The sequence below is a fragment of the Podarcis filfolensis genome (genome assembly GCF_964270895.1).
Source record: "Podarcis filfolensis genome assembly, chromosome: 4".
Classification (NCBI taxonomy): domain Eukaryota; kingdom Metazoa; phylum Chordata; class Lepidosauria; order Squamata; family Lacertidae; genus Podarcis; species Podarcis filfolensis.
Window position 1 is genome coordinate 26,069,826 of NC_139607.1, and position 24,928 is coordinate 26,094,753.

General features: G+C 42.4%; 2 long non-coding RNA genes across 12 annotated transcripts in view; one reads left to right on the forward strand and one right to left on the reverse strand.

Annotated features, from left to right (window-relative positions):
• LOC310761289 overlaps positions 1-24,928 on the forward strand; it is a 374,003-nt gene that overhangs the window by 199,664 nt on the left and 149,411 nt on the right. The gene's annotated exons all lie outside the window — the stretch shown is intronic.
• The window catches only part of LOC310761282, a 364,443-nt gene that overhangs the window by 55,626 nt on the left and 283,889 nt on the right, over positions 1-24,928 (reverse strand). For all 11 annotated transcript variants that reach the window (XR_014547308.1, XR_014547309.1, XR_014547310.1 and 8 more), the window contains one exon: positions 6,541-6,651. This is a non-coding gene — a long non-coding RNA (uncharacterized lncRNA). The remainder of the gene's footprint in view (positions 1-6,540; positions 6,652-24,928) is intronic.

Genomic DNA, 24,928 nt, shown 5'->3' on the forward strand with positions numbered 1-24,928 from the left:
TTAAATGAGACTTTCAATGCTTTTAGTGCATTTTATTTAACTTGGATTAGTGCCATATATATATTATATATTAACTTGGATTAGTGCTGTATATATATGGTACCTTCTAAACTGGGCAGGTTTTGTGAGAAAGAAGGGTGTAAATAATAGGGAAGTGGAAATAAGTTCCTATTCTCCTTAAAGAGCTTGTTACAAGCTGTCTGGCTAGTTGCAAAGTTGGGATGAAAAACATTAATTTATTTCCCCCCCAATGTGTCCTTTAATTTTCTGTCTGGGGAGCGGAACGGTCCCGGCACCCATGTGCTAAATGAAGATGGCAAAGTAATAACAGTTAATAATAGTTTTTAAAGATTTGCCACCTGTTGTATCAAAACATGCTTAAAAACCAGATATGAAACATATGGTTCTTCCTTGGCTGTGAAAAATGAACAGATGCTCCAGAATGCCCAAACTTGCAAACAACTACAACAACAAAGGGGGTGGGCATATGAGAAACAGACAGAGATGATCATGTGACCAATGATAAGCTTTTGAGGATCAAGATGGCATGGTAACATAAGATTACAAGCTTTTGAAGCTGAAGGACCAAGAAGCAAGAGCTGGGGTGTGCTCACACGTGCATGCAGGACATGGCACTCTTGGCTTTTTTGAGATGGCATGTCAAATAACAAGCTTATGGGGGCCATCCTGCTTTTCAGTGATGAGGCATCCATATACTACAGAGGAAACCCCTTTGGCCATGTGCCCAGCAGTCCAGAGCTGGTTCACACATGGACATGTCCACACAATAAAAGTGATGGCTTGCTGCATGTATGAATGAATGAATGAGTCATCACAGATGTAACACTGCAGGCAGAACTGCCACTCTGTTGTCTCGCATCACCATGAGTGCCATGCTTCATTGAAGGCAGTGTGCACATTCAACTGGGAACTGTAGTTTATCCCTACAGGGCTACAGTGCTGGGCACCCTCAGCAAACTATGGTTCCCAGGACTCTTTGGGGGAAGTCAGGTGGGACCCCTGACCATTAGGTCCAGTCGTGGCCGACTCTGGGGTTGCAGCGCTCATCTCACTTTATTGGCCAAGGGAGCTGGCATACAGCTTCTGGGTCATGTGGCCAGCCTGACTAAGCCACTTCTGGCGAACCAGAGCAGTGCACAGAAACGCCGTTTACCTTCCCGCCGGAGCTTTACCTATTTATCTACTTGCACTGGTGTGCTTTCGAACTGCTAGGTTGGCAGGAGCAGGAACCGAGCAACAGGAGCTCACCCTGTCGCGGGGATTCGAACCGCCAACCTTCTGATCGGCAAGTCCTAGGCTCTGTGGTTTAACCCACAGCGCCACCCGCGTGCCTTAAATGTGGTTTAAATAAATGTTGTATACACAGCCCTACTTAAAGCGAAGTGGACTTTCATCTCCCCTTAAATGATAACAAATCAGCTTGTGCACTTGTCTTCACTTTTTAAAGTGTTTTTTTTTTAACAAATTAACTTATCCCTCACTTGAAAGCACTGCAGCTGCACCTCACAAAGCTGACGTGGTGATAAATGAAAAATGGATGTGATTTATTAATGTGCAAACAGTATTTAAAAATCATTTTCAATTCTTGTCACTCTAATAATCCCTCCCACACTTCAGCTAGATACTGCAATAGCACTTCTTTCTCCTGTTTTCAAAGGGAGCTAAAGGAATAGTATTGCCCCAATTTGTGGGGCTTGTGCTGAACTCATGTTTCTGCAGAATCAAAAAGCCCAGAAGCTGTGCAACCCTGATAAGATCATCTGCAATAGTGTTTGCCAATCATCTGCTGGAGGCTGGGGAGTGGGGAGGATGCATTCCACTCCTCCTCCCTCTCATTTCTGAACTGATTGGCACTTTTTCCAAGAGTCTGACTAAGGCTGCACGGCCCAAGCTAGTGTTTGGGGCTTTCCAACCAGGCAACATGCACACACAGCAGCCTGCTGGAATGAGGCCTTTGGATGCAATCTTGAGCGCACTATGCTTACAACTGGGGATATGTTTGGCTCAGTTTGCAGTTTAATACAAACCTCCCTAATTCTCACACTCTGAAACAATATGTTGTTACAGTGGTACCTCGGGTTAAGTACTTAATTCATTCTGGAGGTCTGTTCTTAACCTGAAGCACCACTTTAGCTAATGGGGCCTCCCGCTGCTGCCGCGCCACCGCTGCACGATTTCTGTTCTCATCCTGAAGCAAAGTTCTTAACCTGAGGTACTATTTCTGGGTTAGCGGAGTCTGTAACCTGACGCATCTGTAACCTGAAGCGTCTGTAACCCAAGGTACCAATGTATAAGAATTCTAAGGTCCCAAATATAAAATAAGTGTTTCATAAATTCACAAGGCAAACACATACATAAGTATATAAACCACGTGTCTAAAATAGTACAGGAGAACAATCCTGAAGTCATTTTGACTCTCCCAGTGACCTCAAATATTTCTCTGCAAGGAGGAAGGAAATGGGAAAGCCTCTCCATTGTCTTTTGCTTATCTGTCTTAAGGGCGTTTTTGTGTATGAATAGGGTGAGCCTGTGACCTGGATTCAGGAATTAAAGTATTTACCATCACAAAAGAATGGTAATGCAACCAGTGACCATTATCCTGGTAGACAGGATTTCTGCTGTAGACCGCTTCTTTCTGTGATGTATGTATGATGTTTTAGGGATGGTCTCTGGCTACAGGGTGGGCAACTTCAAAAGTCTATATAAGGGCTTGCGCATCATTGTTTAGGGTCCCTCCTGCTGCTGTGTGTGGCAGTGAACACCCTGTTGCAACAGTTAATAAGTATCAGGCTTACTAGCTGCCTTGCTTCTCAATATTCTCTGGTTGGCCTTTGTCATTTTCTCCTTCCAATAGGGAACCTAGTTAAGGACTCTATACGGGCTCTTGGATACCCCATAATGGAAAAGGAGCAGTTTTTCTTACAAGATTGTGAACTGAAAGGCAGCTATATGCTTCCAGAATCTGCACTTCTCTGAATGTTGTGATGTAGTCCTCCAACCAAAAATATGTACATGTCAGGGAATTGCCATCGGAGCCAGAGGGAGAGGGAGGGCTCCAGAGGGATTCCGGAGAGCGTCCCGGGAGGGAGAGAAGCAGCCCATCTTCTGGGGAAGGAATTCAGCGTAGCACCAGTGGAGAAGGGGGGCAGATGGGGGAATCGGCGAGGTGGCTCCAGGACTCCTCGCCGGAGACCAGCGGGGAGAGCACGGGTCCTCCGTTGCCCACACCCTCCCTGCGCAGAAGGCTTCCGCGCAGGGAGAGTAGGCGGCGACTAGGCGTCAAAGAGCTTCTTTGCTGGAAGAAGTTCAAGAAACGCCCACTAACGGATACTGCCAGCAATTGAGACAGCCACGGGTGAGTGGCTGTCCGGACAGAAAGAGTTCACCCAGGTAACCCAGCCAGGTGTGGCGCCGATTTACGCACGAGCAACCCCTAGAACCATTACAGTACATATTAGGAAGAGGGATTAAAAATGCATATATCCACTTTTGAAATACAAACATGCATTATACTGGGAAAATATGTGCAGAAATCTGTATTTGCATAGTAGGCAGAAATACATACAAGAATGTGTTTGTTAAGAGCCTATAGAACTCCTTTCTTAGCAGCAGCTAGGACTTTATACGCAGGGGAGTAGAGATCATCAACTATACCAGGTATCAAAGAATGGCATGGTAAAATATGGGGCTGAGGATTAATCGTTAAACTAACTCACTTTATCAGATTTAGAGAACAAAAGCAAAGTCAGGATAATTTTTGGTCAAGATGGAGTAATTTTACTGATTATAGCAGGAGATATGGGCAACTTCCAAGCATGTGCCATGAATTTACGTTGTTATGGGAGAATAAAAATTATGCTGATGCAGATCAGTTGTGGCTGCCTCTCACAGGAAATCTATATTATAAGCACTATGTAATTCAGAGTAGTAGTATATGTTTGCCTCTTGATTTTTTAAAAAAGTGTCTATTTGAAATAATTCACAGCAGATAAACTATGGTTGAATTTCCCCAATTTATTTCTTTATTTATTTAAAAAAATAAGTTTAGGGGACTCCACATTTGATCAGAGTAGTTTGTGTTGAAGGTTGAGGAGCTTTGGCCCTTAATCCTACACTTGTTTGTTTAAAACACATTTATTGAAAAGTTACACTTGAGCTCTGTCCACTCCCATAATACCACAGAACGATCACTCCAGTCCTCAATCCCACATCACTGTCATGTTGGCTCACCAAAAACCCTCAATAGGCAACCCAACTACCAATCTGTTTCAAAGTGAAGAACCTCAGGAGAGCCAATTGCGAACTTCCCTGCATCACCCATGTAGGTTGGCTCTCAGTGTCTTGCAGCACTGCAAGCTTGCCTTTGAAACATCTGTCCTCTCTGTTGGCTTCAGAATTTTGAATTCCTCCTTGAGGGGATGGCTCTCATTCTTCTATTTTCAAAAGACTACAGACCATTCCCTTCTGTTCTCTGACATTTATGAATAATTAAGTTCCAAGTCTCTCCCCCCCCCCCCCATTTTTTCTCTATTGCCCTTCTTCATAATAAGGTGTGCTCAGCTCCTCAGTACTAAAAAGTGGTCCCATTCATAAATCACTCATATTTGGCAAGAATAACTGCGGCTGCTATCATAGCCTTTCTCTAGGTGAGTCAGTGCTGCCATTTACTTTACTGTATTTCTGTAGCTATGTGCAGTTTCCTTTTGATCTCTACTGTCATGTCTTTTCTTTTCTTTTTTTTTCTTTTTGCTTGGTGTTTTGGAACCATGTGAGTGTTTAGGAAAGAAATCCTTTCCTTATTATGTGTCCCTTATCTCATTATCTTGCATTTCTCTGTATTTAATTGCATAAGCCACTTGGGCTCCTTTGGGCCCAGTCTATCAGAATGATTCTGTCATTTTGCCCTTCTTTCGATTGATTGCTACTTCCAAGGTATACACAAGCAACAAATTTCATTACCTCGTAGGTCACAGAAAGTTGTGATACTGAGCTGAACGTTCTGGGATAGAGACAAATGTTGTGGCAGGAGCAACTGTCTCCCCTTGAACAGATGCTGGGAATCAGAGTTATGGAAAGTACTGTTGCACTCAAATCCTGCTACCTTTGAAGGTGACCTGGAAACTACAACTAATCCAGAATGCGGCAGCTGGACTGGTGACTGGGAGCGGCGGCCAAGACCATATAACACCGGTCTTGAAAGACCTACATTGGCTCCCAGTACGTTTCTGAGCACAATTCAAAGTGTTGGTGCTGACCTTTAAAGCCCTAAACGGCCTCGGCCCAGTATACCTGAAGGAGCGTCTCCACCCCCATCGTTCTGCCTGGACGCTGAGGTCCAGTGCCGAGGGCCTTCTGGCGGTTCCCTTGCTGCGAGAAGTCAAGTTACAGGGAACCAGGCAGAGGGCCTTCCCGGTAGTGGCACCCGCCCTGTGGAATGCCCTCCCACCAGATGTCAAAGAGAAAAATAACTACCAAGCTTTTAGAAGACATCTGAAGGCAGCCCTGTTTAGGGAAGCTTTTAATGTTTAATAGGTTATTGTATTTTAGTGTTTTGTTGGAAGCCGCCCAGAGTGGCTGGGGAAACCCAGCCAGATGGGTGGGGTACAAACAATAAATTATTATTATTATTATTATTATTATTATTATTATTATTATTCTCAGCGTCCTACACATGGGAGCCAACTCCTAGGGATTGAGGGGTCTTTGCCTCCCCTAAAATATTTGAGGGGGCTGCCCCCTTCAAATGGTGTGCGTGCACCGTGTTATATAATTGCTTATGTGGGGCAGGGCTTACCTAGGCCCCTCCATATTTTATTTAAGTTGGCACCCCTGGTCTCACAATCATCTGATTGGCTACTGTGAGAACTTGAACTAGGTGGGTCTTTGGCCTGATCCATTTTGTTCTTAGCTTTTTACAACTAACCCTTACACCTTATTTACAGGGGCTTGGCAACGGGGGTGCGGTCCACACCAGGTGTCATCCTGAAGGGGGTGACATTTGGCATGGCCTCCTCACCTGTGACTCCCACAAGCCCGGTGAGCGGCAAAGCAGCTGCTGAGGCTCTCCCCCTTCCCTTGGCTTGCTGTAGGCTTGGGAGTCACGGGAGGGGGAATGTCACCCCACTTCAGGCTGAAGGGGGGTGACATTTTGTGCCCCCCTGCGCAGAGATCGACCCCCAGAGAGGATTGTGCAGCTGCGCCAATCGGTCCCATGGGTGGATCGCTCCGCCCCTTGGGTGGATTGGCCCCGCCCATGGGCAGATCGTCCCGCCCCGGGGGCACGGCATGTGTGCCGCTCCGGGTGCCGGAGCACTTAGCTATGCCACTGCTTATTTATTGGTGTAGCAACCTCTGCTTGCTTACACATTTATGTAAGTTGTATCTACAGGCTAATTTAATGACTTTGCAAGACAAACCTTGGAATGCTACATAACACATCTGATCTGAAAGCCCAATTGCATTTATTTTTTGGGGTGGTGCTGACCCTCTTCTTTTCCTACAAACAACAGACCTACTTACCTGGCCTGTGAGTGTGTGATTCATTTCATAATCTTTTGTACCAAAGAAGTCGTCTTTCCACAGTAGTTCCACCACTTCACACGACCAGTTAGCAGTAGGACACTCATCAGCCTGCAAGGGAAGCATATGAAAATTATATAATTGCATTTTATCTGCTTTTTTAAACAAAGATCATAGTTTATGATCCAGCAATTGCATTTAGTGCCTTCCGTAACAGCCCCTTTGTGGGCTTAAAGTCTGTCATAACCCTGTTCGATAAACTGTCAATAATACTTTTAATTTATGCTGCATTCTCACACCAGTTTATTTCAATTCCCTGATGTTTCCCTAACATTTTGCTTCCAGAAAAAAATCCATTTGCAAATAACACAGAAATGAGCACTAAACCTGCAGTATATCCTACCGTGGAAGTGGCTTTTAAATCTTGTGAAAGCTCAACTACCGAAAATGGAATAAACTGCCGTGTGAATGCAGCATCAATTTTTCAGGACACCACTTAGTAGCTGTGGTTGGCAAATATGACCTTTATGCCCATGCTTCCAAGGAGTAGTGCATCATCTGAAATAACCTTTGCATTTCCAGTATTCTATAGTGTAGGGGTCTGTTGGGCTGTTGCACTCTAAGTGACATCTCAGTTGTGCCAACATGGAAGCTAAGGGCTGCACCGCCCAGATATAATGCCAATAGGAAGTCCTGCTTCTTCCTCTTACACTGATTCAAAGTGTGACCAGGAGAGTCAATCAGGGATGGTGAGGAAGCACAAGTGGATGCAGCTGCAGCCTTAGAATGGCCTTAGAGTGCCCAGACATGGGTTGAAAATATGGGAGACAGAGCTGAACAGGTGAGGTACCAGGAGACCTCAAGGCAAGGTAGGCCCAAAGGCAAGGAGACAGCCGGGAATGAAATGCAAAATCCTGGTTGAAAACATGCCTTTTACTTTATACTGTAACAGGTATGAAGTAATTGATGCCATTGACCAACTGATGCTGATTTACCCAAGTTCCTCAGACTTTAAAATGGGTCAGGAGAAGCCTTAGAGGCAGCTTGGGAACTGACATCAATGGGGCGCAAGATTGGACCATCTCCTTTTATGGAGGAAGAACAGGAACCTTTTGTTCTGATGCTCCTAACTCCACTCAATGACCCTAGTGTTGAGGTTGATTGTTTTCTTGTTTTCTCCATGTTATAGGTCCTTCTAGTCATATGATTTGGAAATGGAAATATTATGAAAACCCCATAATATATTGACCATTGTGGCTGTTGTAAATTGAAAAGGCCGCTAAGATGCTGTATAATGGCTAGTGATAGGCCAGCACTGTGGTTGAAATGGGGTCTCTGGCTCAGCTCTGGTGCCAGGATGTGGGGTTGTACCCTGTTGTGGGAACTGGGAACCATAAACCTAAGCCTATCAGAGTGCTGGTGCAACATGAGACCATTGATAATTGTACTGTTACAAGTTATTTATTCCAGGGAAATACAGAAGATGTAATTTACTAGCTAGTAACCATGATGCAAATGCCAGGCCTCATGTAGATTATCCACCTTCCCCAATGTGTATGTCTCGTGCATTTACAAACATACTGGGAGAACCTAGAACTGATTTCTGCATGCTTAATTCATGCAACCTTTACCCTGCAGAGTACTGCAGTTCTGCCTAGGAACTCATTATGCCACATCAAGAGAAGGATATTAGCAAAGTATACACATACTCACTCTACCTATCTCTTATAACAACCTTTATGCCCCAATTTTCAGCTCCTTTAAATCAGCATTATAATTACACTAATAAGAACAATGTCTAATAACACCTCTTCAGGTATTGGGCTGACATAATTTTACAGGGTCATATGATGCCATGAGTTCATTAAAATATTTTTATTACAAGATTCACTAATGCAATTCATAAATGGATATTTTTTTTTAAAAAAATAATACAATACAAATTAAAGTGCATGTGCCTAGTTAATACATTTATTCTGAGCACCGTCTTCGCTTGGCTAATAATCTGGCTAAGAATCTGTCACCATATTTCTGTACTTATTATGACTCTTTAGTTGCTGTTGATGAAGCTGGATGGAATACAATGAAACCATGAAACAAATAACTATCTATTAAGCCAAGGAAAGGTACACTTTTTAAAATGGCATATTACATGTAATGTAATAATGTGACTTCCCCAATGTATAAAGGGCCTATTTGCAGCTAAGATGAATGGAGGCACCGAGAAGACCTTATGCACCCTGACCTTTCTAGAGATAGTTGAATAAATTGTGGGACTTACCATGCAATCCTGTATGTCTTTACCCAGAAGCAAGTGCCACTGAGTTCAGTTCTCCCAGGCAAGTGGATATAGGATTGCAGCCATAGAGAGTGGTATCCACCTAAACAGTTCTGCTACTGCAAGCAGTCTCAGCTGTGCAATGGAACTTCCTTGCTCTCTCCCTGTGCGACCCCTACATCTGCTCCAGGGGTTCCCCCAACCCTCCAGAGTAAACTTACAGAGGGCACCCCAGAGGGAGCACACAAGGAGAAGAAATGGTTGGGACATACCATTGTGCAGTTAAAATTTATTGCACTAGCCAAGCTGTTTAGTTGGATACCGTAAAGTGTCCCTGAAATATATTAATACAGTATATTGAAACTTTATAAGTAAAAGAAAGTCTTCTGAATTGGTAAATCTGTGTTCACCAGTCCAGAGTGCTTGGTGCTCACATAGCTGACGAGTCTTCTGCTATTCTGCACAATTCTCTCCACACAGAAAACAAGTATTTCAGAGCTTGAACCATTCTCTTGGACTTCTGGGGTTGTTGTTGTTTTAATGAGGGGCATTCAGTTATGTGAGTCCTCTGCCTACTGTCTGAAGTTCTACAGCCCAGACACAGACTGACCATGCCAGTGAGAACTACGGAAACTATATTATAACTGCCTTCTAAAAATCAGGATTTTGATAACCCTTCTTATAGTAAATTGGAGGCTGTTTTGCAGAACGAAATAGGCACCTTCAACTTGTAATCTTATGTAGATGCGATTTCTATCTATTCTGTGCGTGTCCTGGAAATGGTTCATTTATAGAAATGAAACAGTCGAAACGCTTCAAGAGGTCCCTGATGGCTTTTTCAAGTTGGCAAAACTTGAGACATACCTTGGACACTTGGTAAAATGCCAATTGGCGTGAATAATAGACATATCTCTGTCACAGCAACTTGTAGAGGAAGTTGCTGCAACTAGCCTGGTGAGGCAGCTGGGGTGAACTCCAACTGCAGCAAGAATAGGAAGGAAGTGTCTGATCATGTAATGTTCTGTGCATGTCTTTGTTTCCACTGTGTCACATTCCTTATTATATTACACGCCATACAGTGCCCTCCCTTTTTTACATGCATTGTCCATTATTATATTAGAGCTGTCATTATGATGGACAGAGGAGTGTGGCAGGAGGGCCTCTGTATTGTAGGGAGCTCTTGAGGAGTGCAGTGTTCTGCTGAAAGAAACATTGGCATACCCCGCTGCAAGATCCCTGTGAGTGTTGGGCCACCCAACAACAGGAATGGAGAATAGGTTAGCCTCATTGCATTCCTTAGCCCCTCCCCCACAGTAATAAATGATAGGTATTCATTTATATGGGAGAAAGCAAAGGAGCGGCATAAAGAAACACCCATTTTATTTTATTTTATTTTATTAAAACCTTGCAATATCATCTTAAGACTTGGAAAACTTGAAATTGCAATTGACTTGGGCATTGCCTCGGGGTCACTGGTGTAAACTGCAATGCAGAATGCACCCCCCCATTACTATTATTATTTTTTAAATCCCATATCCCAATAGACACAGACATAGACATAAGCAGCAGCTGGACAGCAAACAGTCATGTTGAAAAGAATGAGTATTTAAATATTCAGCTCCCATTTTTGAAAATTGCATTGCAATTTTGAAAGCACATTTTCACTTAGGAAAATTAGGCCTTAGAGTCCTGCTGCAGATGACTGACAGAGCCAGCTCCCTGTCAATCTCCTAGAGCTCTGAATGCTGATTAATTCCCCATTTAAACTGCATGACTACATTTCACATTGTATGCTCGCATCATGAGGAACAGTAATGTCTCTGCTGGATTTACTGAGATGCTAAAAGAATGAAAAGGAAAAATAGCGGCAAACCCTTTTGCAGAGACTTTTCGGTTGCAGAAGGGTTTGGCTCTGCATCTGATGACTGGGCTGGAGTCTATACCTGAGATTTCTGAGCTGTATAGGAACGTAGAAGCTCTTGATCTGACCTCTCAACCTGTCTTCTATCTAGGTATTGGCTGTCTCAACAAAGAAGTGCCTGTTTTACATGACATTGGCACTGTACACATAGAAGAACCCATGAAATCGCAAGCATGTGGAAAGTAAACTGAAACAGTTAAAACATGTTTACTTCATTTATTATTTAATTTATATCCCACCCTTCCTTCCAAAGGAGCCCAGGGTGGCAAACAACAAGTGATAAAGCAATAAACATATCTTTAAAAAAGAAATCCAGTGCAGATGCAGACTGGGAAAGATTTCAGCTTAAAAGGTTTGTTGAAAGAGGAATATAATCAACAGGCATTGGAAAGACATATGGGAGGCGTACACACGGTACAGATAATTTTTATACTGTCGGGGTCTTGTTGGTGCTGTTAACAAGGTTTAAAATTATTTCACATGGCTACAACATTTGTTGTGAATAAGCAGATACTTGGATGCAATTTACCTAGTGGAAGCTATTCTGCCATGACGCAGAAATGAAATGGGTGACACAATCTCTTTTATTAGTACAAGGAGGTACCATTTAGAGAGTGGAGGGTGCAGCCTCCATCCTGGTGTTCCAAACCATAGGTTCAGACCATTCCTCTAGAACAAGGGCAGCCAATGAGGTGCTTTCACCACTTTGGGGCCTGCGGGCCAAAAAAATGTATATAAATAAACTGTTCCACACTTCCAGGTGTTGTTGGGCCACAGTTATCACCACAAGAGCCAACTCCTAGGGGCTAAGGTCCCTTTGGGCCTCCCCAGTAGAATATTTGAGGGGGCCGGGGCCCAAAGTTGATGGCACTTGCCATTAAAATGGTCGGTGGGTGTGTCACGTCTTGTGATCAAGTATACGGGGTAGGGCTTACCTGATACCCCCCCCCCCCAATATTTTATTCAGGTTGGCACCCCTGCCACTATCCCTGACTATTGGCCATGCTCATACTAGTAAATAGAGTATGAGACTTTTAATCTCAGGGCTCTAGTTTCGAGTCCCACATTGGGCAAAAGACTCCTGCATTCCAGGGATTTGAACTAGGTGAGTTTTGTGGTCCCTTCAATCTCTTATGATTTTGTGTTTTAATGATTCAGTGAAATTGGTTTATGTACTAAGGATGCATGCTGCACTCCTAAATCCCTTGTGACATCGCTGTTTGAGTTGAGATTACTACTAGGGTATTAAAGAAATAAGGGATAAAATCATTTTTTGAAACATAAGGTACTTTTTGCAATTTAATCTTGAATTCATCCAAGAGTAGGGATGGAGGAAAATTTCAATTTGGTACAGATTTCAGGCAGAATCTATCAGATTTCCACTTTCCAAAACCATATGCAGACCAAGACACAACTATCTTTTGAAATTCACACTCATCCAAATTTTGTGGTGCATTTCTCTAACTATGCTAATCAATGCTTACAAAAATGCATATTTTAGGTGAAAGTGTGCATTAAGATAACATGCACAAATACATTATTTATCGGGGGGATTGTTTGCAAAAATGTGTACAAAATTGTATGTAAACATGTGTTTATTATGAGAAATTTGCACTACAATGCTGCTGAATTTTCATAAGGATTTTTCTTTAAAAGAAACACAATGAATTGATGCAAAATGTGATTAATTGAATTTAAGACTGGAAAAACAAGAAACTAAGAGAACTGAAATAGACAAGTCCTTCCATCCCTGTCTAGGAGCATGACTTTCAAGTTACCATTGGATAGAGCAGCTTTCTCAAACTTGAATTCCCAGATGTTGGACTACCAATCCCATCATCCCTGACTGCTGCCCCTGCTGACTATGGATGATGGGACTTGCAGTCCAGGAACATCTGGGAACCCAAGATTGAAAAAGGCTGAGGTAGAGAGAGGTGGCTGCTTTGGGCAACTGATCTGGGTGTCACAAAAGAACCGCAAATTGTGAGTTAATTCATGTATTATTAATTTTCCCCACGTAAAGGAACTTGTGGGATTTTCTGCCTCCATCTCTGAAGGATTAAAATTTAAGAGGGCACCCAAGTACTTTGTGGCTACTCAGGGTGATTCAACAACAGTATTTGGTCATGCCTCATGTAGAGTTGAAGTAGCATCCCTGCCTTGCTCCATGTAGTAATTGCTGCAATGTTCATAATGCAGAATCCGTGTGTGCTAAGTCTTACCTGTCTTTCCCCACCCTTTCCATTGTGTCGCATTTTTATTTATCTTTTGCCAGGCTAAGTAAAAAGAGGGGGTGGAGTGGAAGGGCCTTTCCAATGCAAAATAAGGACCCGTTGCACTAGGAGAATAAACTGGGCACATAATGACAAACACGTTTTGTTTTAATCCTTTCATCTCCTTCTTTAGCTCCTTTTTGTTTGAGCTGCCATAAACACTTGCTGTGAAGCCAATGTTCTGTTCTGAAAAGATCCCTGCTCCCCCACCCACCCCGTTTTATTTTATTTTTTTGGTGTTCTTCTCATTTCTGTTGAAACATGACACTCAAACTGGAGATAGGAGCAGAGATCAGCAAACCCTGTCAGCTCTTGTCAACCTAGGTGTAACAGTGTGATCTTCTTAAATTGCTGCTAATCTGCCAAAAATCTCTTTTATCTGCAGTCTCCATCATGCTGTTTGCTCACATTTGGTTAACACTTTAAATTTCCCTTTTGGAGGTGTCACTGTTAGCCATTTAGTAACTAAGAAGAACTGTGAGAGCAGCTTAAAGCGCATGGATTTGGGAAGCTAGAAAAGCTGATTAGCTATTCAGGGAGAATAATCTTATTGAAAGTAGTAAGAGCTGTATAAAGAATGCTTTTCCCTTTCCCCATAACAATCTTCTAATTATGTTGTCAAGCTTGCTGTCGTGTTCTCCCCCTGTGCCATTAAGGAAACCATTTTCTATGTTAAAAAAGAGATTTCCAGATCGTGATGATGTTTTGCTGATTTTTTTTTATTGTTTAAAGAATCTGTGTGTATTAAACCAAACATTAAAAAATGATTCATCTGCAGCATAATTATCTGAGATGAGGAGCTCAAGGTAAGGGTGCTGGGGAGAGAGGCAGAGAGAGAGGTGTGTGTGTGTGTGTGTGTGATGGGTAGGATTAGTATTTCACATAAGTGTAAAGGGTTTTCACTTTAATGGCTGGGTTCTGAATCTAGCCAGCACCTTTGCAGCTGAAAAGCAGTCATAAAACAATAGCAGAGCCTGGGGTCAGTAGCAAGGCCAATAGATCACCCTCTGAGGACCTTCTTTGTGTGGACCTCACTTTTATGAGAGGTCCAGAGGGTCACAACACAAGAACGGGTCTTTTCTGCAGTGGCTCCCCATTTGTGGAATGGGGATTCAGAGGTTGAGTGGCCATCTCTCATGGATGCTTTAGCTGAATTTCCTACATTTCAGGAGTTTCACTAGAAACATGACCCTAGGGGTCCCTTCCAGCTCCATGATTCTGTTTTTCTGCTTCAACAATATTTCACTATGTTACTATCATTTTATGTAATTGTATTTTGTATAAGTTATAAAAATTATGTATATGTAAAACATGTTCTATTTACAAACAAAACATTTAAATAGCTACCTTTCTACCGGTAGGATGGGGGAGGGGGCTTGGGCGTATCCAGGATTTTTGTTAGGTGGGGCAGGCTTCTGTTACCGGAGCCAGAACCTCAGATTTGTATTGATTTGTATTGATTTTTTCTTATTTGTCCCCGGTCCCCCCTTGGCTTCATCCATGGGTTTGCACAGGAAGGAAACAAGGTCAGAAGGGGGCCACGGTCAGAAAAGGGTTGGGAAACACTGATCTAGAAGGTACCACTGGGCTAGCTGTGCTCTAGGATGAGCAAGAAACAGACCCCCCCCCAAAAAAGAAGCAGGTGGATGAAACGACAAAGTTGCAGAAGCAGGGTCTCATTGCCATCTGTTATCTTACAAAGCAAACAAGCAGCAATTCAGGACACTATGGAGTGGGGTCTAACCATGTCCCAAACACTGCAGTCTCTGAGTGAAAGAGATGGGCTGACTACTATACAGAGATGCATATTTCTCCTTTATAAGCGAGGAACAGGTGCCTTTAAAGTGTGTTCAGCACAGAGATTGAGCTAAACTGGAATGAAGTTAACAATATGGTTGCATTCTTCTTCCACACTCTAAAATCGCATGCCCTGCAAGAACCACTTAATTACTGGCCAATACAGAAACAGCAGCAAGGTAGAAGGTGATGGATGCTCCAAATAAAATAGAATATTATGGAAAATGCAGACTGCTTCGGTGCTTAAACCACAAACTTGGCAAGAATTAAAAATGAAAAGAAATTATTTACATAGGCATGTCCGGTCATAAAGGCAAACAGAAAGCAATAGTCAGGAATGCCAAAATCCCAGGGTTATTTGCTATGGCTATGTAGATGCCTGGGAGTAAACCCACGGCCTACACTAATTCAGAAAGCGCACCAAGGCAACTTAGCAGCTTATTGACCCAGAGCTCTTCCAGAGGACCTTTTTACCAAACAGTCAACCTGATTTGCTTGCCCAATGTTTATATGCAGGTTAGACAATATTCAGTCTTTATTGCGCATTTGTTCTAATTTGTGTGCAGGGTGGTTTCACAACAATGAGCATTCATTCTGATCGGCTTGGTGCTGTTTATGCACCTTCCCACTAAACATTTGTTTGCAAATGTCCCTTATAAAAGAAAGGGAGATTTGTTGCACTCAGACGATTCTTTTCCCACAAAATACTGGTGGTCTGCTGGAACCCCGAATCATAACACTTGCAATATCAGGGAAGAAAATCCCAGTGCAAGCAACCAACATATCAAGTCATCAGATTTTTTTTAAATCACAATTTCCCTAGTGCTCATTCATCAGAATGAATGAAAAGAACTGTGTGTGTTTTCCACACCAACATACTATATAACACATGGTAAAGTTTAGGAGCTTCCAGTGTTCAGGCTTCCTTACATTTACTTCTAGATAAGTTGGTTGTCAGCATTCAAGGCCACTCTGTGGCATAAACACTGCAATCATGGGAAAGGTGACAAAACAGTGACAGGCATTAAACATGAAAATGGGGGCATGATATCCCAGTCAACCCTCGACCATTTAATGATTGGTTCTTATACTGCTCAGCATATGATAAGCCACGAAATGGAGATGATGGCAAAAATTTAATTTGCCTCAGAAAGCAAAGCACCTTGGGCCTATCCTGTAAGTGGAAGACACTTATCAATTTCCAGAATAGATATTTGGATTATCGCAAAAGATCTCAGTTTCTTCACACCTCTATAAACTTTATTAAAATAAGAATTAGTGACTACCCTCTTCCTCCAGATCCTATATAAAGGCAAATTAATTGTGCTATCTATCTATTATCACTGAGGATATTGCATTTCTCCCTTTTTATTTATAATTTTACATTTTTTTTTAACAAAGCAATACTGTCAACAGCGGAGGCAGCAAGCAAGTTATTAACATATCATTAAGTAAGCTACCTGATGTAGTTTTGAACAATGGTGGGGTATAATTTTATTATTATACTTTTATTTTATTAATTTATGAATCATCTTATACATCTCAAGATGATGTAGAAAAATACCACAAAAATTGCTACTGGTAGTTTTTAAAAAAGGACAAAAATGACTAAAGATAAGTGTTTATTGTGTATTGTTTTAAAGTATAAGAAACGAACCTTTTCATACAACTGGAAAAGCTTGTCGAAACAAAAATGTATTCAGTTTTTCCTGAAAAGTGCAAATGGTGGACACTCCTGTATGTCTTAGCTTGGATGCTGTTCTACAAAACAGGAAAAGGCATACTAACAGCTTTCCTCCAGTTTACTGGGGAGCGGGCTTCAGGTATTTTGGGGAGTTAAAAGAGAAACTTTCCTGCAAAATGCAGTAGCCTCCTGGGAATAAAAGGGATAGTAATGCTGCTACTACTAACCTACTATTACTCTCTTGTACATACAACATAAAATCAACCCAGAAACCCTTTTTTTACCTCCGTGCATTTGTAAACCACTTAGAGGTTGACTATGATTTCTCTCATATAAGGTAAGAAAAATTGTCTTCATATAATCTGGTTAGATTCTTTTCTGTCACATGACTGTGATGTTTATTGTTATTTTCATTAGAGCTATCCCTCCTGTCTCCTTTTTAAAAAGTCTGTAGGCAGGTGTTATTTGGAATACTGGGACCCTCTCCTGTTCTAGGAATACAAAGTCTAGAGGTCACTAATAAATATTGAACCCAGGTGCAATCCTTGGGCTGATCCATACCAGACTTTTTAAGCTCAAGGCTCTCCTCTCCTCCCCAAATAGTCCTGAGAAATGTAGTTTGTTAAGAGGGCTCAGAATCATAGCCCTGTGAGGGGTAAAGTACAGTCCCCAGGATGCTTCAGGGAACACCATGTGCTTTCAATGTGTTTTTAAAAAAGGCAGCAACCATTTCACGCAGGTTGCTGGCTCCTGTGCTCATAAGCAGAGTGCGTATAAATGTGCCTTGGCCTGTTGCATCCCACCCTGGCCCCGTTCTGTCTTCTTCTGAGTCCAAAAGTACCCACGCATTGGCAATTGTGCATCATTTGAATGCGTCTAATATGGTCGCTGCCTTTATATGGTGTCAATGTAATCCCAGAACTGTGATAAAACAGCTATATCCTTTTAAAGATACAGTCGTACCTCTGCTTACTTATCCCTCTGGTTACGTAAACTTCAGGATATGTATATTTCCGGGGTTTTGCCGTGTGCGCATGCGCAGAAGTGCTCTACCACCGTGCGCATGTGTGCAGAAGCGGTCCCTTCGGTTGCGGAAACCTTGGGATCCGACCGGAGCTCCAGAATGGATCCTGTCCGCAACCGGAGGCACCACTGTACTGCTAATATCTTTGATTCTCTGCATCACCTTTTTCCAGGAAGCCCAAGTCCTCTGCAGCCTCATATCTACAATTTTCTGCCCTCCTCCCCCAATCATTTCTGGGTGCCATGCGCTCTTGAGGTTATTTTAAAATATGTTGCCCTCAGTGTAATCATCTCCAGAAGAAGAAGACCCCTAGAGTAAATTTCCATTTGTTTCTCTTTAATGGCATGCAGCTAAATTCTCACCACATTCTCTGATTTATTGACTGAAGTTGTTTATACCCTACTTTTCAAAATAATTGTTGAGTGGTTTATATTAAAAGAAACATATTCTAATAATAAAATACAGTATTGGGGAAAAATCAAATAAAGCATAACTGGTTTCTGTCACATTAATGCAGATTTTAGAGATTATTGCCTTTTGATTTTTTTCTTTTTCTTTACAGACACACAGAGAGACACTAGTTAATCATAGTGACTGCATATTTTTCTCTCTTTCACTGGAAAGGTAGATCCAGGTGAAAAACAAGTCTCTCTTTGATTTTAGGTATATCATTCTGGAGTGCATGGGTTAAATATTCAACCGACAATTGTAGCTAGAATCTACTTCCCTTTATTACCTTCCTGGCTCCCAACTCACTGAGCTGCAAACAAAACTCCCACAGCCAAATCCATCCATGGACACTGTAGCTTTCATTTGTGTTTTGCCACCACACTTACTTCACAAAATTCTCTGACATTTTATCCTATATGCTCTGTTATTTTAACCTGTAACCTATAAACCTTTCAGGATTTACCTCACTCTGTACTTTTACCTTTGTGCTCTGCTCTTGAAAACAGGGCTGCAAATGGCAGGTGCTTTCTGAGTTCTAAGACAGAGCAGTAACGTTCAGTCCGGCAATTTTCCTTTTATGAAAGAACCCACAGAATGATCCATCTAGCATCGCCTTTAGATGCTGGATTCTAGAATGAAGCCCAGTTTCAAAAAGCAAAGGACTCTGCTGTTTTTCTTTCAAGTTAAAAGGTGGCTTCAGAAATTGTTCCATAATTGTCAGTGGCGTATCATGTGTTGCTTGTGCCCAGGGTAGTCAAGATGCAGGAGGGAGCCTGGTTGGCCGATGCAGCCCTTGGTGGGCAAATCCCCTTGATGCTCCACTGAAGTCGCCCCTTGCCCACCTCCCTCTGTCTATTCCCACTCACTGTGGACCTAGGCTGCTCTGCCATCTTTGTCAGGTCAGGATGGGGATGCCCGTGGAAGCTGGCACCTGCCTGGGGGCACCTGGTTGCGCCCCCATCAGAATTTTGTGCCGGGGGCCACAGCCCCCCTGGCCCCCTCACACTACACCACAGATAATTATTCATGAGGAGGGATGGAGGAGAAATTTGATTCATTTCACATTTTAAGGTGAACTTATGTAATTCACAATGTCCACAACAATACATGAACTGAAACGTAGCCATCCTTTGTAATTTTCACTTTTCGAATTTTGCTGGGCAGTTCTTCATCAGTGCCCAATGAGAGGGGGAAACCCAGACCAGTATTTAGGGTTGCATCCACCCCTTTCTCTGTCCATGAAAACTTCCCCTGTGGATATGTGACTACACACACACACACACACACACACACACACACACACACACGTGGCAATGTATAGGTGTGAAGAAGTCATTACAGACAGAGCTTTTAGATGAGCTCAAACAAACAAAACAATCAATGAAGCCCTCACACACTCAGCCATAAGTCCTAAATGGCCGGTTCCTACATGCAATGGCCTCTATGTGGCTATTGGTAGCTCTGGCCCAATACTGTCTTACTGGCAGCTGCTTTCCAGATCTTTATCATTACTTGTTACCTCATCCTTTCAACTGGAAGTGCTACTGGCTGAACCTGTGGCCTTCTTCTTGTGCTGTACCACTAAGCTATGCCGCTTGTTAGTCAGAAGGTATGACTTCCAGAGAGGCGTGAACATGGCCCTCCTCATTTTACTTAAGCAAGCACTGCCCACAAACACAGTTGTTTCATACAGCTCTTGATCTCAAGTGTGAGCTCATCCATCAGGAATCACTGGTTCAACTCTCCTCTCAGCCATAAACTCTACAGTGGTACCTCGGGTTAAGTACTTAATTCATTCCAGAGGTCCGTTCTTAACCTGAAACTGTTCTTAACCTGAAGCACCACTTTAGCTGATGGGGCCTCCTGCTACTGCCGTGCCGCCGGAGCACAATTTCTGTTCTCATCCTGAAGCCAAGTTCTTAACCTGAGGTACTATTTCTGGGTTAGCGGAGTCTGTAACCTGAAGCGCATGTAACCTGAAGCATAAGTAACCCGAGGTACCACTGTACTAAGTAAGTGGGGTAAACTGTGTGGACCCAAGACTCACTCCCACATTCTGTACACTGGGGGTATAATGCTCTCTATCGTACAACACCCACAATTTTATAGCCAGACTTCCACTTCCCAATCTTGCTTGTCAGCCGTCACTTCCTCCAATAGTGAACTCTGGTAGTGAGTGCTAAGAGGATTGTAGCCAAAGCTGGGCCACTGAAAAATAGTGTGCTCAGGGAAACCTCATGGTTTGCAGAAATGCAACAAAACAAAAACAAAAAAACAAATCAAAACCAACAACCTGGGGCAGCTGGAACAGAATAGAGTATCCTGAAAGGGCATGGCTTTCTGGCTGGCACACTGAGGAGGAACACTTCATACTGCAACATTTGGTTGCAGGTCCCACTTATCCTACCAAAATGTTTAAGGTAACATTTTATTTGTTACTAGATCAGTTAGGCCTTCTACTATGCACTAACATTACTTGCAATTTGACAAAATGCCTGCAGACTCCTTTTTTTTTTTTTCTGGTCCAATTTTCTTCCAGCCAACATGAAGCTCAGTCCTATTGTTTTCCGCCAGTGTAAACAAAAGCAGAAGATGCCTTTTCATCTCAGATCAATAGCACAGGCAGCTTTCTATGGGGCTTTTCTTTAGCTCATATACTAAATTACAGCATAAAATTATAATTACTGTTCCGTTACTATCATAACCCCTCCTTTTTTCCCTTTCCTCTAGAGGATAATTTACCATGCAGAGAGAGAGATAGGAACATAGTTAACGTGAAGTTGTTTGTCAGTGGGAAGTTGTGATCTCCTGTTTCTGGCACTTGAGGTGGATTTTTTTTTTTAGTTTTTTAATTATAGAAAAACCAATGGAGAAAATAATTAGTTTAAACTGTAAGAGTTTTTATTTAATTCTTACCAACTGAGTTATTATAATTATTTTCCCCATTCTATCACACTGTAAATCGGTGGGTGGTATTTAACTAATGTTTACTCTGAGTAGATCCTCTGAAATTAATGGTGCTAACTTAGTCACAGAATCACAGAATTGTAGAACTGGAAGGGACCATGAGGCTCATCAAGTCCAACCCCGTATAATGCAGGAATCTTTTTGCCCAACTTGAATCCATGACCCTGAGATTAAGAGTCTCATATTCTTACCAACTGAGCCATTCTGGCCCTCCCATGCTCTTCAGTGAGTCTACTCTGAGGAAAAGGTACCTGAATACCATCCTTATATTTTGAGGTGCCTATTGTACATAGCTGGGATTGTAGGCCAACTGAGTTTTGCGGGTAGCAATCAGAAGGCAAAGGAGAAAGAATATAAAATGGATTCATCCCAAAGATCTGATTATATGACTTTTGTTATGTTAATTATGGACACAATACACCAGCTCTGTCCTCTTGCAGTTTGTTGAAATAAATGGGATTTGATGACAGCTGCTTTGACTGGTTATATCAAAACAACATATGAACTTTGACCTTCGCCATCTCTGCAGCTTCTAGTTACGTATACACCTTCCATCTTGGATCAGTCTCTCTTCCAATGTTCTTTCACCTCTCCCACTCCATTCTCTGGCCTTCCCTTCTTCCAACACTCCTTTCTTGGATGGTCTTAATGTGATGCCAAAAAGTGGGCAAGCATCACCTGAAAAGAGGGTACAGATTTGCACAGAAATACACTTCACCATCGTAGAGAGGACTGTGCCTGGGCAACCTGTGTTCAGTCTGCTATTCAGGTGCAAACTACTGGTGGACAACGTCCACACACTCCCTGCTCTCCCTTCTTTATCTTTTAAGCCAGACTTGGACCAGGGTGTCCTTTAAACAGGGGGTTGTCCTCTGACAGCTCTTCTAAATACAGTGGTACCTTGGGTTACAGATGCTTCAGGTTACAAACGCTTCAGGTTACAGACTCCACTAACCCAGAAATAGTACCTTAGCTTAGGACTTTGCTTCAGGATGAGAACAGAAATCGTGCAGCAGCAGCGGGAGGCCCCATTAGCTAAAGTGGTGCTCCAGGTTAAGAACAGTTTCAGGTTAAGAACAGACCTCCGGAACGAATTAAGTTCTTAACCTGAGGTACCACTGTAGAGGACTGGCCTAATTCTGGAATCCTAACCCTACTTACCTGGGGTTAAGTCAACAGGACTTACCTCTCAGTTGGCCAAGTTAGGACTGCACACTTACTCTTTTATTTACAAAAGTCATCATTATTTGGAGTCGTTCCTTTTCCCTCTAAGGCAATGCACCCTAAAAAACTATTAACTATGTAAAGTAGAACACATGGGCAACCTCCTGCTTTCGTGGGCTTTCTTGCACTCCTTTGCTGGGGCTCATCATAACCCATCTTTTCCTAATCCTCTGGGTTTTTTAAGACTCCCTTCCCAAGTTCTTGTTTCTGGTTGCAGTTGCCATATAACCAATACTAAGCAAATAGCTTTTTGCCTGCCTGACTCCTAAACAATATTTGAACAGCTCAGCCTGCCGAAATAACTCTAACCTGTCAGTGTTATGCTGGAGGGATTCAGATTTGTTGAATGAAAGTGGATTAAAGGGTCATCCTAGCGCAACAAATCCACTTTAAAAGTAAGACTGGGCTTTTTGCAGTTTGGAAAGTGATGGGGAAATGCCTTGAGCTGCATGGGATGAATGAATTATATATAAGCACCCAACAAGCAAATTAACATGAATGCAGGATGAATGTTCATTGTCATGTGCAGTAACTGCCCATAAACAAATGAAGATAAATGCTTGATATAAACCTGACATACTCTAACCACTGCATAAGCTTTGTGTGAACAAATCAGGGTGAATACTAAGTAAACAGATCTTCTGGAGAAGCCCACAGAGACTGCATCGTCTCCAGCACTACTTCAGTACAGTACAGTACCAGATATGTAACATACCAGGGCTTCTCACATTACACCCAGTGGGTGAACTCCAGAAAAAAAAAACTGAGGTCATTAAATCTTTTCCTGAATTGTCAAACCTATTCGCAATTTACTTATGCAAACACAGGGCTCCCATTGCTGGCTTTGGCAAGTGGAGCTCTACGCCAGAGTGGGATTTCTTGTGCTGTTAATGGTGAAAGATCTGTATGTGTGGTCACAGGGATGTGTTCATCTGTCTATGAGAAAGTGACCAAGAAAGCCTATTTTAAACCTTCATCAGCCAAGATCCCAACCTATGTCCTCCAGTGACTAGCACATGCATACTGGTCCTATTTATTTATTTTGTAGTTGCCAGAAAGGCCTGCAGAGGTACAACGGCTGCATTTAGTGTGGGTATCGTCTACAGCTGGCTAAAACAACGGGGCTGTGAAGACATCTGTTCCCTCCCCTTTTTTGCTTTTCTGAAACTGCATGGCAGCATCCAGACTCACCTGCTGCTGTGTACAGCATGGGTAGGCAAATTAAGGCCCAGGGGCCAGATCCGGCCCAATCACCTTCTCAATCCGGCCCGCAGATGGTCCAGGAATCAGCCTGTTTTTACGTGAGTAGAATGTGTCCTTTTATTTAAAATGCATCTCCGGGTTATTTGTGGAGCATAGGAATTCGTTCATTTTTATGTTATTTTTCAAAATATAGCCTGGCCCCCCACAAGGTCTGAGGAACAGTGGACCGGCCCCTGTTGAAAAAGTTTGCTGACCCCTGGTGTAGAGGATGTGCAGCTTATCTGGAGTTGAGCTAACAAACAATATGGAACAAAGCCGTATTGAGGCAAAGGGACTCTTGAGACTTGGAAGACAAATCTGGTTCACTGGTGTTTGGTTTTTTTAATTAAAAAAATCCCATTTAAAACAAAACAAAAACTCTTGACTCACTCTGGGCTGCAGCACTGCAAGTTGGTGTCACGTGGTGGCTATTGGCTCTGAAGTATGTGATTTAAATCTGTACACCGGGTGTTACACAATTTCAGTTTCCAGTATCTGTTTCTAGATTGCTGATCCCACTAATATTTCATTGCTAACTCAGTCCACTTGCTCACTTTCCTCCACCAGCCACTTTTTGTTTTTAGGGCCCCTTTGCTGCTAATGGTTTGGAGATGGCACTCTCCCTTTTAAGGAAGCTTATGTCTTGCATGTCATGCTGTGGTTTTGACCGTCTTTTGCTCTCTGCTGATCTCTTTGAAGTCTGATGGCGCATGCACACACACTGCCTCCATGCTACGTTTTGAGAAGTGCTGCATTTACAGTTTCTCATGTGCAAATCAGCATCTGAGTGTTCATTTTTATGCCTGCCAATATTAATTTCCTAACATTTGGTGGAATAGTTTGATAGGCAAAGCATTCATTTTCTCTGTTTATTGGGCTTGCCAACCGAATTGTGCATTATTTTTAATTATTTTTAAGTATTTGTCACGTAGCATATTTTCTGAGGCAAAATAAAACTTCTTCCTTACAAAACATATATTTATCTTAGGACAGTGATACCAAATGCTAAGTTTAAAAAGTGCTACTTATTAGATTTCATGCTACGCATTCAAATTCCCCTTTCAAATGTGACCATTCTAATAAATATAACAGGAGTCCATATCTCCTCCTCTTATGCTTTCACACGCTTCCTGATTTGCCCAATTCCACATGCAGCAAGCCCCACAGTTCAATATGAAAACTTGCTTCCAAATATTTACTTATTATATATATTTATAGCCCTTCTTTTCTCCAAGAAATTAAGACTGTCACAGTGGCAGCAGCTGAACGCTACAGCTGGTGAGGCAAAACACTAACAGCAAGTGGAGCTAACAGCAAGTGGAGATAAACTCGACACACTAAGAAACAGAGTTTATCTAGTGGCAAGGGGTTGGGGAGAAAAAGAGCAACTCTAGGGTCTGGAAGGGGGCATAAATAGAGAATCCCAGAGGTAGGGAAGAGCTTTTCTGCACTGCATTGCAAGAAAGGAAGGTCTTTTCTCTCAGCACAGCATAGCAACCCAACAATACTCTCATTCAACCAAAGCAGC